This window comes from Leopardus geoffroyi, chromosome A1 (genome assembly GCF_018350155.1).
Source record: "Leopardus geoffroyi isolate Oge1 chromosome A1, O.geoffroyi_Oge1_pat1.0, whole genome shotgun sequence".
In the NCBI taxonomy this organism is placed as follows: domain Eukaryota; kingdom Metazoa; phylum Chordata; class Mammalia; order Carnivora; family Felidae; genus Leopardus; species Leopardus geoffroyi.
In genome coordinates this window covers 148,027,378-148,043,948 of record NC_059326.1, presented here as the reverse complement: position 1 = coordinate 148,043,948, position 16,571 = coordinate 148,027,378, and the positions used below count along the sequence as shown (strand labels likewise).

At 33.1% G+C, this 16,571-nt stretch overlaps 1 long non-coding RNA gene across 2 annotated transcripts in view; it reads left to right on the top strand.

Moving 5' to 3' along the window:
• Positions 1 to 16,571, top strand: part of LOC123607990 — a 184,047-nt gene that overhangs the window by 15,248 nt on the left and 152,228 nt on the right. The gene's annotated exons all lie outside the window — the stretch shown is intronic.

Below are 16,571 nucleotides of genomic sequence, written 5' to 3'. Positions count from 1 at the left end.
CTTCCGTTGGTTATTATCCATACTTGCCTACATCTGGTGATACTGGTCTTCTTTAATTGTCCATTCTGGCAGACCTGTAATGATATCTTATTGTAATTCAAATAGCATTTTCTTGATGAATGATAATATTGAATGATTTTTAACATGTGCATTGACTTGTATCAATTTCTATGTTATCTTGAGTAAAGTGTTTCTTAAACTCATTTAACTACTTTTATTTGAGTATTTTCTCATGTGTACTATCGACTTGTAGGAGTTCTATATATATACTACATACATGGCTTCTTTTTGTCAAATATATGTGTTGTGAATATTTTCTCTATATAGTTTATTTGTTAATTTTCTTAAAAGTTCTTTAGATTAGAGAAGTGTTTGTAGTTGTTGAAATACAGTTTAGAATTTTTCTTTTGTAGATTTGCTATCTGTTTTCCCTTTAAAGAACATTGCCATCTCCAATTATGAAGATATTTTGTTTCTTTCTACAAGCTCTTTCACTTTATGTTGGGATCAATCTGAAATTATTTTATATATATTAGAAAGTAACATCAGTTTATTATTTTCCACATAGAGTTGTTCTAGCACCATTTGTTGAAAAAACTTCTTTACAACATTGATTTTTTTTTCATTACCTTTGTTAAAATCTCTTGACTGTATGAGTCTATTTCTAGCCTTTCTTTTCTGTTCCCTGTGTCTGTTTGCTTATGCTTATGCTTTTAACAGTCTGTTAGTTTCCATAGCTTAGAGTAAACTGAAATCAGGTAGTCTAATTCTTCTAACATTATCCTTCTTTTTTCAATATTGCTTTACAGATAAATATTTCACATATTCCATTTCTTGTGTCAGTGTTGCAATATTTTGGGGACATTTTCCATTTTATCCAGGATGCCCTGTTTTTAAATAAATGTGTTCATTATAATCACTTGTTACGTTTGTAATGACCTGAAGGGGCATTCTCTGTTTCATTCCCATTATTGGTAATTTTTTTCTCTTTTTATCTTATTATTTCTATTAGAGGTTCTTAAGTTGCTTTAATCTTGTATAAAGAACTTTCTTTTTCTTCTGTTTGTTCATTTTCTATTTTCTTAATTTACACACTTGTCACTTTATTATTTACTTCCTTTAATTAGTTTGTGTTTAATGTATGCCGCCCTTTATTGTCAAATTGTCTAAGGTAGAGTTTGCATCATTGATTTTAAATCTTTCTTTATTCTAATATATTTTTTCAACTACTACATTATTTGCAATTCATAATTTAACATGTTACATTATACTTTTTAAATTCAGGTGTTTTATATTTCTCTCTTAAATTTCTTCTTTAATGCATGAGTTATGTAGAGATATATGTTATTTAATTTGCTGTTATTTGGGGATTTTAAAGATGTATTTGTGATTGATTTCTAATTGAAATCATTAGAGAACTATTTTTTTTAAGATTTGCGTCTGTTAAATTTATGAAAATTTTTTATATGGCCAAACAAATGGTCTGTCGCCGTTAATGTTCTGTATGCACTTACAAAGAATATTTGTTGTACTGATTTTGTTTTGTCTTTTGGTATATTGCTCTAAAATGTAAATAAGGTTAAATTGGTTTACTTATGCAATTTTTTGACTCTAGTGATTTTTGTCTATGTTTTTTTAGCACCTAGAGCAATTATTGGAACTCCAACTTTATCTGACTTCTTTATTTTAAGGATTTAATTAATTTAGTACATATTTAGGACTCTGATGTCCTTCTAGTGAAAAGTACTTTTATCATTGGATAATCTAATTTTTATCTCATGTATTATTTTTTCTGAAGTATACTTTGCCTGATATTAACAGAGGCAAATAAGTTTTCTTTTTTCTTACTGTTTGTATGTTATATATTTTTTCCATATTTTTCAATTTTGCTCATCACATTTGTATAAATGTTTATTTTGTAAATATCTATCTTGGGGCGCCTGGGTGGCTCAATCAGTTAAGCATCTGACTTTGGCTCAGGTCATGATCTTATGGTTCGCTTGTTCAAGCCCCACATCAGGCTCTGTGCTGTTAACATCCAGCCTGCTTTGGATTCTGTGTCTCCCTCTCTCAATTCCTCCCCCACTCATGCTCTGTCTCTCTCTCAAAAATAAATATACATTAAAAAAATTTATAAATATCTACTCTGTCTGATTTTAATATAGTCAAGCCTTCACATTTACTTTATATTTTATATTTAAGACATAAAGTTGGTATTTATATTTTAAAATATAGAATAAGTTCCATACAGTTCATTCTATAAAATTTTCAACTATTATTTCTTCAAATACTTTTTTTTTCTCCTCCACAATTATTCTCCTGTATCTTCCAGATACATGCATTAGGGTACTTAATGTTGTCCTACAGGTCACTGAAGAGTTATTCTCTTTTTCATTCCTTCTTTTTCCACTCTTTCATCACATTGCATAATTTCAATGGCTGTATCTTTAAATTCATTGATCTTTTATTCTTCAGTATCCATTTTACTGCTAAGCTCCTCTAATGAAATTTTAGATATTTTATTTTTCAGTTCTAGAATTTTCATTTGATTCCTTTGATAGTTTCTTCTCTGGTGTTGCCCATTTGTTCACACATTATTTTAATATTTGTTGCTTGAATGCTAATTCTCATATGTGACCTATGTCTAGGTTTTGTCCAATTGATGGGGTTTTGCCTCACTATGGATTTAACTTTTCTGTTTCTTCACATGCGTTATAAATTTGTAATTAAAAACTTCTGATCTCTTGGATCGCTACTTTGTTGAGATTGTAGATTTTATTTTATTTAAAGATTGTAGATTTTTATTCTTGCAGGAAATATATTTACAATTGGATGAGATTTCTCTGCCAAGGTGTATTTGGGGCCTACTTGGATAAGATCCATACTAGCCCTTTCAGGAGGGCTAGAGTTGTTGTAATTCAAGACATGGTCTCCAGTCCGTGTTTTTTCCAGGCCTCTCCAGCTTATAATTTGGCCAGAGAAACACAGTACTACATGCAGATTTCTTAAACTTTTTCTCTGTATAGTTCTCTCCTCTCCAGTATCTTAATCTTCAAATTTCACCTGCTTAGCATCCCTGAACTGTGATCTCTGTTTCTCCTACCAAGTGAGATTGTTTCATAGAGGACATACTTCAATTTCTCAGAGAAATATTTATCAAACTGGTAACAGTGGAGTCCTGGAGTTACTTAGGATTCTTTCAAGTTTGAAATTTATTTTAGCATTTGTACTTTACTTAAGTTTGAAAATTTTGAATAAAATGTTACCTAAAATTAATCAAATTCAAACAGTTTTGAGGTACAGCGGAAGTTGCAGGATGGCTATGAATGAAGCCAAAATTACAGAATTTCATGGTTTTTTTTTTTCTCATCTGCCTTATCAGCATAGGAAAGGAAGAAAATAAAAGTCGTTTGCATGATTTTTATGTTAGCAGGAAGGAGTTTTCAAACATTAAGGAAGTGGGAGAATATAAAATACACATTAAAAAGTTGGCACTTCCCAAGAGATTCATAAAATCAGATAGGCTTAAGTATCATATTTCTTTTACACAAAGGTAATGGGCACATCTCAAGCATTTTCAAAGGGCGTATTTCAATCCCTAAATTTGATCAAAGTATTCAGTTCGTACATTCATCTAACATCTGACTCTCCACTTGAAAATGTATAAAAATTGTGACTTATAAAACTCCACTTGAATGTATTTATATATCTCAACCATATACAAAACTAACTACCACCTCCACTCTTTTTAAAACCATGCCAACTGTATCATTTTCTGTAAGTGGAACACTCTAGAGCATAAAAGTGTAAATTAGGATCGTTCCAGAAAAAAAAGATGTATGTTCACCCCAGCCATGAATGTAATGTTACCATAATCCATTCAATTATTAATGATAGAAACTGTTTTATTTTAATGGTAGAAACTGCTAATACATGTTAAATCTGTTTTCTTTTTCTATCCCCACACCTAGTCCACCTATCTACAAAATACATATAATATATACGTCAGTGTATTTTAATTTTCTATACCACCTTGACAGAGAAGATAAAAATTTCTCATGTTGACTGCTCTAACAGCTTTTCTGTGTCTACTGCTTGTCCCCTCAATTGCACACTCCACAGAGCAACAAAAGTGCCATTAAAATGTACATTAGATCATGTTGATATCTCCATTAAAATCCATTTAACAGCTCTTCACTGCAGTTTTTTTTTTTTTTATTAAAGACTTTATATTTTTAGAGCAGTTTTAGGTTCACAGCAAAATTGATAAGAAAGTACTGAAATTTCCATTATGTACTCTGGACCCCCTGCATTAACATCCGCCACTAGCATGGTACAGTTGTTAAAATTGATGAACATACATTGACATATCACAATTACCCAAAGTCTGTAGTTTAAATTAGCATTTACATTTGATGGTGTACACTCTGTGGGTTTGGACATGTAGCTTTCAGTATAGTACCACACAGTGTATTTTCCCCGTCTTAAGAATCTTCTGTGCTTCTCCCTCCCCCTTTCCCTCCGTCTTAAACCAAACTCCCACAGTCACCAATCATCTTATTGTTTCCATAGTTTTGCCTTTTCCAGAATGTCATATAGTTGGAATAATACAGCATGTAGATTTTTCACAATGACTTCTTTCACTTAATAATACGCACTTAAGGTTCATGTCTTTTCATGGCTAGATAGCCAATTTACTTTTAGCACTGAACATTTCATTGTCTAGATGTACCACAGACTATTTATCACCTACTGAATACCTTGCTTGTTTCCACGTTTTGGCTGTAATGAGTAAAACCCCTCCAAACATCTGTGTGCAGGCTTTTGTGCAGACATAAGTTTTTCCTTCCTTTGGGTAAATACCAAAAGGATGATATCTGGATCTTATGGTAAGAGTGTGTTTAGTTTTGTAAGAAAACTCCAAAGTGGCTGCATTGTTGTGCATTGCCACCAGCAATGAACAAAGGTCCCGTTGCTCAACGTCCTTGTCCACATTTAATGTCAGTGCTCTAGTTTTTGGCCATTCTGATAATTGTGTTGTGGTACCTCAGTGCTTTTTTCAATTTTCATTGCAATTAAAAAAAAAAATCAGGCATCCTTTTAATGACTCACCAAGACATGTCATAATTTGGTCCTTACCTAATTTTCAATTTTAATTGTTTATGACTGTCCTTCTCAAAAATTGTGTTCTAGGCCAACTGATGATTAAGTTCATTAACCACTTCAAATTCTTTCCAGGCATAGTGCCAACATGTATGCTTTTCCTTCTACCTGGAGTGTTCTGGTTCCACTCTAATGAACCTCTGATCCATTAGGTATATGCTTTAATATTTCCTTTTCTGAGATATTTTCTCTAATAAACAGCCTATACAAATGAGTGTTTTATACGAATCTATTGCTTTCTCAACTCCATCTCTTAATTTCACCTCATTATTACAAGTACCATAATTACAAACACTTAATTTTATTTTGTCATTTTTTTCCCTGACTAGAATAAAAAATCAGTGATGATAGCATCCAAATCTATTTTATTTCCGTAATATTCTGATATCATGCAATTTCCGGTCAGTAGTGGGACCTTAAATATTTTTTGACTACTGAGTAAAATGAATTGTTATAAAGAACTTTGATTTGTTTCTGTTAACCTCTCATGAAATAAATGGCACTTGTTTGGGGGAGAAATTTTAAAGGTCATTTAGTTAAATAGCTAACTTCACGGAGACTCCCCTTGGCAGATATATACCGATTTTGTTTGAATGCTTCAACCTGAGAAGATTAACAGTATTGTCTTCCTGAACATATACAGAGACTGAAGAAAAGCAGAAAAGATACCCTCCCTAAGAATAATTTGTTTTAAAAGCTAAATAATAAGGCCCAAAGAAAATCTGGAGTTTGCTATCTTCCATGGTTTGCCTGCATCTTGTACATTGCTAGTGCTTTCAAATGTCCTGGGCCTTGGAAAATAGCAGGGGTGATTACTACACTATATTTTAGCTAACTTGAATTGAAATAAATAGATTAAAAATAAAAGCATGGGGATGAATAAACAGAAAAGAATGCCCCCCATCCTCCCCACCCCCCCCACACACACAATGCCAACAAGCAGAAAAGTTTAAATCATGGCCAGCAGGACAATGTCAGTTTGGGATACACTTAGTTCCAACTTATTTTCTAGTAATTTTAGGTAAATATTATATATATATATATATATATATATATATATATACACACACACAATTTTATATATAAAAACATTATATATATATATATATATATATATATATATATATATATATATATGGTGTGTGTATAAGTGTGTGTGTGTGTGTGTGTGTGTGCTTGTCCACATGCTCATTTTGTTATTCCAGGACGGAAGTTCTATTTTGAGTTATAGAAAATCTCAACTTTTCCAGACTTGGGGCATGCCACCATGAATCCCAACTTCAGTTTCCTAATATTTGAACACTTTGTAAATTTGTAAATTTCTTTTTTTTCTTTCTTTCTTTTTTTTTTTTTTTTTTTTTTGGTCTTTTTGTTTTTTGTTTTTTTTGCAGATTTCCTTAGCTCCGCAGTATAATGGTGTGTGGCTACTTCACTTACTGTGTTTATTGATGAAACTGCTATCATATAGTTACAGTTTTCTATAAATGTATAGTGACAGTTTCACATAACATTGACTTTCTTCTTGAACAATTATGTATACCAATAACAATACTCTAAAATCAATGAAACGTTTATTTTAACAGGTGTCCGGATAAGCTTTCCTATCATACCTCCTAAGATGTAAGCTGAATGCAGAATATGATATAATAATATGCAAAACTAGAAATGAATACCCTTAGGCCTTTTTCTATTAATTTTGCAAGAAATAGATGGTAATATTTTTATTTTTTTATTATTCTTTTAATGTTTATTTATTTTTGAGAGAAATAGAGCACAAGCAGGGGAGGGACAGAGAGAGAAAGAGACGGAGACACAGTATCCAAAGCAGTCTCCAGGCTCTGAGCTGTCTGCACAGAGCCCAAGGCAGGGCTGGAACCCATGAACCATGAGGTCATGACCTGAGCAAAGTTGGACATTTAACCAACTGAGCCACCTAGGAGCCTCAATGATAATCATTTTAGACTCTATAAAAAGTCTTTGTTCTTGAGTTAATATTTACTCTTGACACTCATATCTTTAAATATTAGTAAGTGATGAATTAGTATGTTTCCATTTTTTTTTTAATTTTTTTTTCAACGTTTATTTATTTTTGGGACAGAGAGAGACAGAGCATGAACGGGGGAGGGGCAGAGAAAGAGGGAGACATAGAATTGGAAACAGGCTCCAGGCTCTGAGCCATCAGCCCAGAGCCTGACGCGGGGCTCGAACTCACGGACTGCGAGATCGTGACCTGGCTGAAGTCGGACGCTTAACCAACTGCGCCACCCAGGCACCCCTGTTTCCATTTTTTAAAATGAGTCATTCTCTCATACTAAAAATCCTTCTAAAATATTTCTTTGAATGCCTGATTATAAAATTTATTGAAATATGATTCTGGCTCATCTCATTATTTTAGAATAGGATGTCCTTACACAAAGTCTTCACTCTATCATTAATGGAAGTTAAATTTTCCCTTAACTTCTCATAAAAATTGGTAATTAGTAGCCATTTGGACCAGATACTAAAAATACAAATGTTGAGAGTCAACATTTAAAAAGCCCCACAAATTAATAATGTTTATCTATTTTAGTCACTACTGCTAATCTAATGTCAAAGCTCTAATCAATTTAGTAAATATTACAATTAAAAATTTGGAACTATTTTACCTGAGGAAAAGAAAAATGACTGTTGACTAATGGAATTATCATGATATGGGAAATTTTTTAATTTGAATGTATATGGACATTTGTGTTTGTGTTTCTTTGCATATCTGTGTTGTGAAGGGAATGACTGGATATCACAAGATTAAAACAGTTCATGGTACACCTGGTGTTCTGTTTTGTTCTATTTTATGTTGTGTTTTTTAAAATTTTGAAGTGAGACAGAAATATTGTGCCTCTTGAAGAGCACTGGGTGTTGTACGTAAGTGATGAGTAACTAAATTCTACTCCTCAAATTAATATTACACTGTATGTTAACTAACTAGAATTTAAATAAAAATGTGAAACTAAAAAAATAAATATTTTTTTTTTATTTTTTTTTTTAATTTTTTTTTCAACGTTTATTTATTTTTGGGACAGAGAGAGACAGAGTATGAACGGGGGAGGGGCAGAGAGAGAGGGAGACACAGAATCGGAAACAGGCTCCAGGCTCTGAGCCATCAGCCCAGAGCCTGACGCGGGGCTCGAACTCACGGACCGCGAGATCGTGACCTGGCTGAAGTCGGACGCTTAACCGACTGCGCCACCCAGGCGCCCCTAAAAAAATAAATATTATGCCTCTGCTATAGTAAAAGATTTATCTTTTCCATTTGGGGGCATATGGACTTTGGGTGGTGCATATTATGTAAGAAAACAAAACAAAATTTTAAAAAATCTCTATTTCCACAAACTACTGCACTGCTATTAGCTAGAACAATTTTTTTCTAATCAGTTTGAGTGCATCTGGGCTAAATGTTTTATCATATGATTATTTTTTGGAATATTTATGTCATAAGTGTGTTTAATTATTAAATAGTATATGTCGACTTTTGAAGTAATAACAAGAGGGACTTTATTGTAAACTATGTTTAAACTTCAAATTTTTCTATAAAATTGCGTCCACATATACATAGTTTGTACCTTAATTTCTCTTAATAATTATCAAAGAACCAGGAACAAAGTTGACATGTAAGATTTTAGTTGAAAAATTAATCTACCTTTGAAAAGCAATGTAAATATATTTCTCGCTTATTTGTCTCAGTTTTTGTATTTGTTTTGTGTAAGTATACTGTATGTTATCTAAAAACTGAGTATGTTAATACTGACAAGTTATGTCCCTGTTTCACTTGATTGATGATGATCTCTTGTTATACTAAAAAGTTTAAATGAGATATTTCATGATGTCTATCATCCTAAGAACATAGAAAATTGCCATGGATAATTCTCTTGAAAGTTTTGCAGGTTAAGTGCTAATGCCTATAAATAAGAACATCTCTAACAGCAAGGACTGCATTTTTGTTTTGATATGTTTTTTTTTTCTTTTTTCTTTTTTCTTTTTTTTTTTTTTTTTTTTTTGGTCTGGGAGATGGGGTATTTAAGTGCTCAGAAACAAATAGAGTTGGCCTCGTTTTGCCTTCTTGGAGATATTTCTTTTATTACAAGAAAAGAAGAGAGGAAGAAAGAAATAAAGAAAGAGTAAAATAAATGCTTATTTTGCTATATTGATTTCTTTCAGATTACCACATAGATCTGATGAGGAGGAATTGTTTGAAGTTCATTTTCTTCCCAGTGCTCTAGTACTAGAATTTTCTCATGCATTTCATATTAGCAGTTGAGCATGATTGTGAAAGAAAAGCTTGAGCCACTGTTTTCAGTGAGACCTATAATTTTACAGAAAGTGTTAAAAGTGTCAACTTTGTCATATGGAAAACTTCCTGGCTTCAGTGCTTGAGATACAATATATCTGATCCATACTAGTTTCATTAGTTTTGTTAAGGAAGCATGCAGCATTCAATAGCATGCAGCTTAACACTTTAAAACATGGTAATTTGAGGGGTGCCTAGGTGGCTCATTCAGTTCAGGTCATGATCTCATGTTTTGCGAATTTAAGCCCTGTGTCAGACAGCCTGCTTGCAATTTTCTCTCCCTCTCTCAGCTTATCCCTCCCTGATGCTCTCTCTCTCATCCTCACTGTCAAAATAATTAAATAAACATTAATAAAAATAAAACATGGTAATTTGAGACTTTAATATGAAGAGTAAACTATAGAAATATAATTTTTAAGAATTAGATGGATGCTTCTTAACCCACCGGGTACTGTTTGTAAGTGAAAGTCACACAGAGAAAAAAATCATCTGTTGTAGAAATGAAGATAACGCTTCTAATATATGTCTGAATACCTAAAAGGTTATCTTGGTTTTTGATGAAGAAGTTCTAGAGATGTGTTGTACAAAATTATACCAGTAGTTACAATGTTAACAATGTTATACTGTATTATACACTTAAAATATTGTTAAGAGGGTCAGTAATTATCATTTCTCTGTTACATAATAGTGGTTATGTATATAGTACAGATAGATCTATGATGCTCTGGAATAAATAGGACTGCAAGGACTGACACATAAATTAATAAATAAAGTAATAAAGTAATAAAACAATTAAAATTGAAATAAACTTGTGCCACATCTAAGTGGAAGTGCCAACTTCTACAGCAAGTTGGTATTGTCATTGGCATATAGAATTGTTGAGTAAACCTGCCTTTGTGTAAACTTCACTCTTAGCATCAGTGGCTGTGTGAAAGCAATGTTAACAAGATTCTCCAAGAAAGAAAATGGAACACATACTATTATATGGAAATTTGATGGACTGCTGTGGTGATTTGGTTGTTGCACTTCAGATATGAGAAATAGGAAAGATGAGAATATAAATTGAAATATAATAGTAAGAGTGATTTGGTTTTGACCTAATAATCTGAGAGAACTAAAGTAATTTTCAGAGTACTTCCTCACGAATCTGCTGTTTTTTCTTACATTTCTTTAATCTTCTGAAATCAGTCTTTCTTCTTCACTGCTATATTTAAGTCTCCAGTATTTACAGTGACTATACCATGTTACGGTGAAGTATTATGGTAATTGGATGGTTCTGGTCATAAAGAGAGGGAGTGCACAAAGCGAGTAAACAGCTGTGGCATTTCCCTTCTCCTCTCTGAGCATGGGCACTGGACACTGAGTAAGAATCATAGGGAATCTTCTGTCAGCTTCTGCTTTTCTCAAAATGAACAAATGCATGCAAGGAGGAGGAATGAATAAGGTTCACAATGGCAAGAGTTCAGCTCCATGTTCTGTGTGTTTTACATGTTTGTTTTGTCTCCCTCCCTCCCTCTTTTCCTCTCTCCTTCTCTCCTCTTTTGGCTTAGTAATATACTTTTAGAAAAATTTATATTAAACACAAACATTCATGTGGTGCACACATACCTGTGGCATAATAAGCACTGTTTTATGTTTTTCCTCTTCAATGTTATTTGTTGGGGAAATACTCAAATGTGAAAAAAAAAACCCAAAAAATAAAAAAAAAAGGAAATAAGCTAATTTGAACTGGAGTGGGAAAAGAATTAAAAAAATAAGCTACAAATAATGTGGATCATTTGGAAGGCTTAAGTGTTGTTTGTGTTTTAAATAAAGAAAAGGAGGAAATTAAACATGTTTTACTTAGATTTTAGAACGACAAAGATTCTTAAGAGGTCTCACTGTTTATTCAAGTTTTAAGGATCTTGGGATCATCCGTTAATGAATTATAGAGGCCTCATTCATTCTGCAGTCAGCCAGAGAGCCATTTAAGTTTTATGGTTTTCTCCCTCAAAAGCTCGCAGGGCACCTTATAATTCAATTATATTATAAGTACCCCTAAGACTTTTAATTACATAAGGCAGATGAGTTTAATTCGTGAATTTCTATGAGATATACTTGAATAAACATGCATTTAAGTTTTGAGTCCTACTTTCCCTTGAACAAAAGAAGACATATAAATGACATTGTCTTAGTTATTAAGTAAAATAAACTTTTTTATTATCCTCCACATTCTCTAAAGTACCCTTCTCCCAACTGACCACAGAAAAAAATATTTTGGCAATCCCACTAGATACAGTATCATCTAATATGCTAAGAAAGGAAAGAGACTGAGAAGTCCTCAGGAAATTTCCCATTACTTCTATAACTTTCCTCTTCCTTATTCCTTCCTAAAGTTCCAGTGTGCCACTGACTGGCCCTACAAAATCCAAGAAAGAATATTAACAAAATAAATAGGGGACAAAGAGTCCAGTGTTATTAGGAAAATTATGTTCCTATGCATTCTGTTCCCCTTTATGTAAAGAACTGAATCCACTATGCAGGTAGAATCCAAGTGAAACAATAAGGAAATAAATAAAAATTTAAATTAGTTTTTTCCTAGTTGCTTGCTTGACAGAGCCCTGAGTCCTAAATGATTCTCTCACACTGAAGTTTAATAAATTTAGGGAAAAGTCTGTTCCATAGACTTCCTTTTCTAGGTATCATAATGGAAGTTACATGATGAAATTAAAAGTTACGAGAATTACTGCAGTGAAAACATCTGCTTAGCTCTTTAACACATGATATCACAAAACTATTGGCCAGAGAGCTCTATTCTCCAAGTGCTAGCTATCGGCTCCTACCAATGTTTTGAAGAATATACCTTGAGAAACTCTTCTTTGATGTAAACAAATATGTTTAGGAAAATTGTATGCCAAGCTAAATTTTTTTCTTAATTCCTATTCTAGAGGATATTGTGAAGATTATAGTATCAGTAACCTCTAAATATATGGCCAATACCTTTAGGATTTGGCCTGTAGTTTTCTTGTACCAGAGAACATCTTTACTATAAATCATTTGTAAACAATTGTTAATTTCATAATTTTACATCTGAAGTAACATGTTTTTTTTTCCTTTGAAACACAGATGTTTGCAGTAATATGTCAAGGACATTTTAGGATTATTGCAATTTAGTTCTTGGCTGCCTGCGTTAATTGATTTAGTCATTCAGTACGTATAGTTTAGTCACTGTGGCAGGCGTGGAAATGAAATAATACTAAATTCAATAATAATTTGTAATTAACAGTTATTTTTTTAATTTTTAATGTTTATTTATTTTTGACAGAGAGAGAGGCAGAGACTGAGCAGGGGAGGGGCAGAGAGACAGGGAGACACAGAATCTGAAGCAGGCTCCAGGCTCTGAGTTGTCAGCACAGAGCCTGATGTGGGGCTCGAACTCACAGACCGCGAGATCGTGACCTGAGCCAAAGTCGGACGCTCAACGACTGAGCCACCCAGGCGCCCCATGTAATTAACAGTTATTAAGTGCTTTCTGTTTATTTCCCATCTGTTATCTCAATTCATGCTGAATAGTGCCCTATGAGGTGGAACTATTGTAGTTTCTATTTTGCAATACTAAAAACAACAACAACAAAAAAATGGCTAATCAATTTGCCCAATATCACATCACTAGTAAAATAAATAGCTGAGATTTCACCTTTGACAGTCTGGTCCCAGATTCAGTGTTCTTTACTGTACTATGCAATAGAATGAGTTATATAGAGATGAATAAGATAGGCTTCCTTTTAGAAGTTTAAGGTTTACTGAAAGAGCCATCCCCACAAACAGATATGGAAAAACAAGGGGACAGTGACAGTACAAGTGAAATGAGAGAAATTCAAGGAAATGTACATACATGAGTCGAAGAAAGAAGTGAGAAGTTCAATGTTAGATATGTCTAGCTACAGTAGCAGGGGTCATCTGGATGGAAAAAATAAACACATAACTTATAATCCTTGCAAGAATTGCAGAAAGAAGTTGGCATGAAATTATAATTAAGTTGACAGGATATAAGCAGCAATCATAGGAATCAAGTAAAGCAAGAAGATGATGTGAATAAGGATAAATCCTGGTTTATATTAGCAATTAAACTGTGATACTAAAGGAGTAGTGGATCTTTTTCTTGCTAATATTCTCAATGAGCACGAGACGTTAATCCATAAACTGCTCAATTTATAATATGGCTAAATTAATAGAGAGCAATATAAATAATAAGTATATATTTTAAAATTCCAAAATGAATCTGGCATACATTTTTATTTAGTTCAATTCACTTTGACAAATGTAACTTGTATAAGAAAGGAGTAGAATTTCTTATCAATGTTAGGACTATTTCTAATTTGATCTTCTTTGTTAAGAATCAGATCAGGCACAGTGAAATTGTCATCTGTGAGTGGCCAGGGAGTAATTACCAGAATGAAGAGAATTGCATTCTCAGGGCTCAAAACACTAAAACAGTTTATGTATAAAATACTTTTATTAAGGTGCAGAGTAGTTTTGTGAACATTGTTAACGTGTGTCACATTTTACCACAAAAGGCAATGTAAGTTCAAACCTTTTCTAACATTTCCTTTACAAAAATGAACAAAATTTTAAAAATTGGCGAGCATTTAAAGCTAAAAAATATGCTTTGGAAGTTAATCTTATTACCACTCAAACTCTGAGTTAAGCTGTTTCTCTACTTTTATTAACTCTATCTACAGACTGACATTTGTACATTTGTGTGTGCTTATGTGTATGTGAGAGGGCAGGCAGTGTATGTGTATGTGGAAATTTTCTCAGTACATAACCTCCTAGATCTAGATATCTGTATAGTTTTACTTTATGTCTTTGAGAAAATGACCTTTCCATTTCCTTAAATATATTACCTATTTAATTCCAGTTCTTCAGCTTTTCTCTACACTGTGAACTTCCTACATTGAAAAATATTAGTGTATACATTTATTGAAAGCTATGTCTGTTATTGGAAAAAAGCAACACTTGCAATACACTTTTTTTTTATTGTTTCAAGGATAACTCTATCCTCTGCTACATACCAATTTAATTATTGCATACTAAATTACCCTGCCTTTCCTGGGTATTGTTTTGTATCCAGTATTTACAGAGTAATACCCAATTGTTGAATTTTAAAATAACATTCTAGGGCCACCTGGGTGGCTCAGTCGGTTGAGTGTCTGACTTTTTTGGCTCAGGTCATGATCCCACAGTTCCTGAGATCAAGCCCTGCCTGGCTCTGTACTGACAATGAGGAGCCTGCTTGGAATTCTCTCTCTCTCTCTCTCTCTCTCTCTCTCTCTCTCTCTCTCTCTCTCTTGCTCTCTCTCTCTTTCTCTCTATCAAAAAAATAAATAGCATTTTAGCGTTTGTTTTTTCTGTATTGCTGATGCTAAACATCTAGTTTGCCGTGTTCCATCTTACTGTCCATTGTGTTACCACTTGAAGCGTCTGTTTACTGAATGCCATGCTTTATTCAGATTTAAACTTTTTTCCAACTTAGCCAAATACAAATTAAACTTTACTAAATAGTAGTGATGGTGAGAAAAGTAATGTTCCAAAGCATGGTTGTATTAACAATAGTAGTTCCTTGGACAGCCATGTGAAAAGAAGAGTGTGGGATGTGTGACTCTAACTTCATGTTGTGGATAAGGAAGTGGCATTCTTCTTAGGTAGTGTCTGAAGCAGCTGTGAGCTTACATGAACCAGAAAAACAGAAAGATACCTTGATGGGAATAAAAAGGAAACAACTACTATCGCAATACAGGTTCAATCTATTTCACCATTTCATCTAATTTACTGAAAATTAGTAAAAAAATTTAGAAAAGAAAACAAGGAGCAGATAATAACAAAAAGTAAATTGTCACTGGGAGGTATTTTTGTTCAATGGAGGTATTTTCTTAACACTTCTAGAATGGAAAAAATAAAATGCAATTACTTCACATAACAATGGAATATTAATAGAGGATGTAGTAAGTAGTTTGTGATTATTAAATTGCTATTGTCTCTTAAGAATCTATTTCACAGTAAATCAAGCTCTGTCAGTTACTGACTCTTTTAAGTTTGTAGGAAACCAGAGAGACAATACTGAATGATCAGATTAAAAACTTATGTTTTAGAATCAGATAAATCTTTTAGGGAGCTAGTATGTTACCCTGTTCAACTATGTAATTATGTAAGCGGGTAAACTGAGGACCCTAGAGATAAATGGATAGATCGGTGCTGTATGACAGGGGCAGGTTTCGTAACTCCTAGATCAGGGAAGGTTTGGGGTTGTTGTGCTTTTGCCTGTTTGTTTTTCTGAGGCCCTGGGCCTACATAACACAACAAATATGTTTTTTTTTTTAAACAGTTAAACTGAAGAGTAAATTCCACTGGATTGGGGAATTCATCATTCTGCTAAAGTGATGGAAAAGAAAGATGTCCCTTTCCCCAGCATATGGGAGATGGATTCTAGAGTATGGTGGGGAAAGGAGGGGCTGTTTTAGCATACAACTGATTTTGTTCTCCACTGAAGACTAAAAACACACAACAAATTTGCTGCGAGGATTCAGCACAAATTTTGGTCATGTAAAAACCCTGCTGAACCCTAATTTTTTTTCACACCTGTCAGACATCAGCATGACTTCTGCTTCATAGAATCTATAGATACTGAACAGCTTTCTGAAAAGTGTGGTTTTTTTTTTAAGATCATGATGTTATAAACCTGTGCAGACTGTATTTCTCAAAAGGTGGGTCTCTTACTGTGCAAAGAAAGGCATCTTGCTGTGTGAGCTTCCTTATAGCAGCATTTCAATTTTGAAGCAATCCATGTGCTTTGTTATTGTAGGATTTCCTTATTTCTCACAAATTACCTAATTTAAACCAGTCAGTAACACAGAATAATTCATTTGGCCCAGAATGACATATAACTATATATCTTTATGCATGGTAGAAAGTAGTCATGTTTATTTTCAATGAAATTACAGATAATACCTTGTGTGAAAGATTGCTAGAGTCTGAGAAATGTACAGTGACAGACCTTTATTTATTTTTGGAATAAAACTTGTCAAGCTCTAACCATCTTCTATGA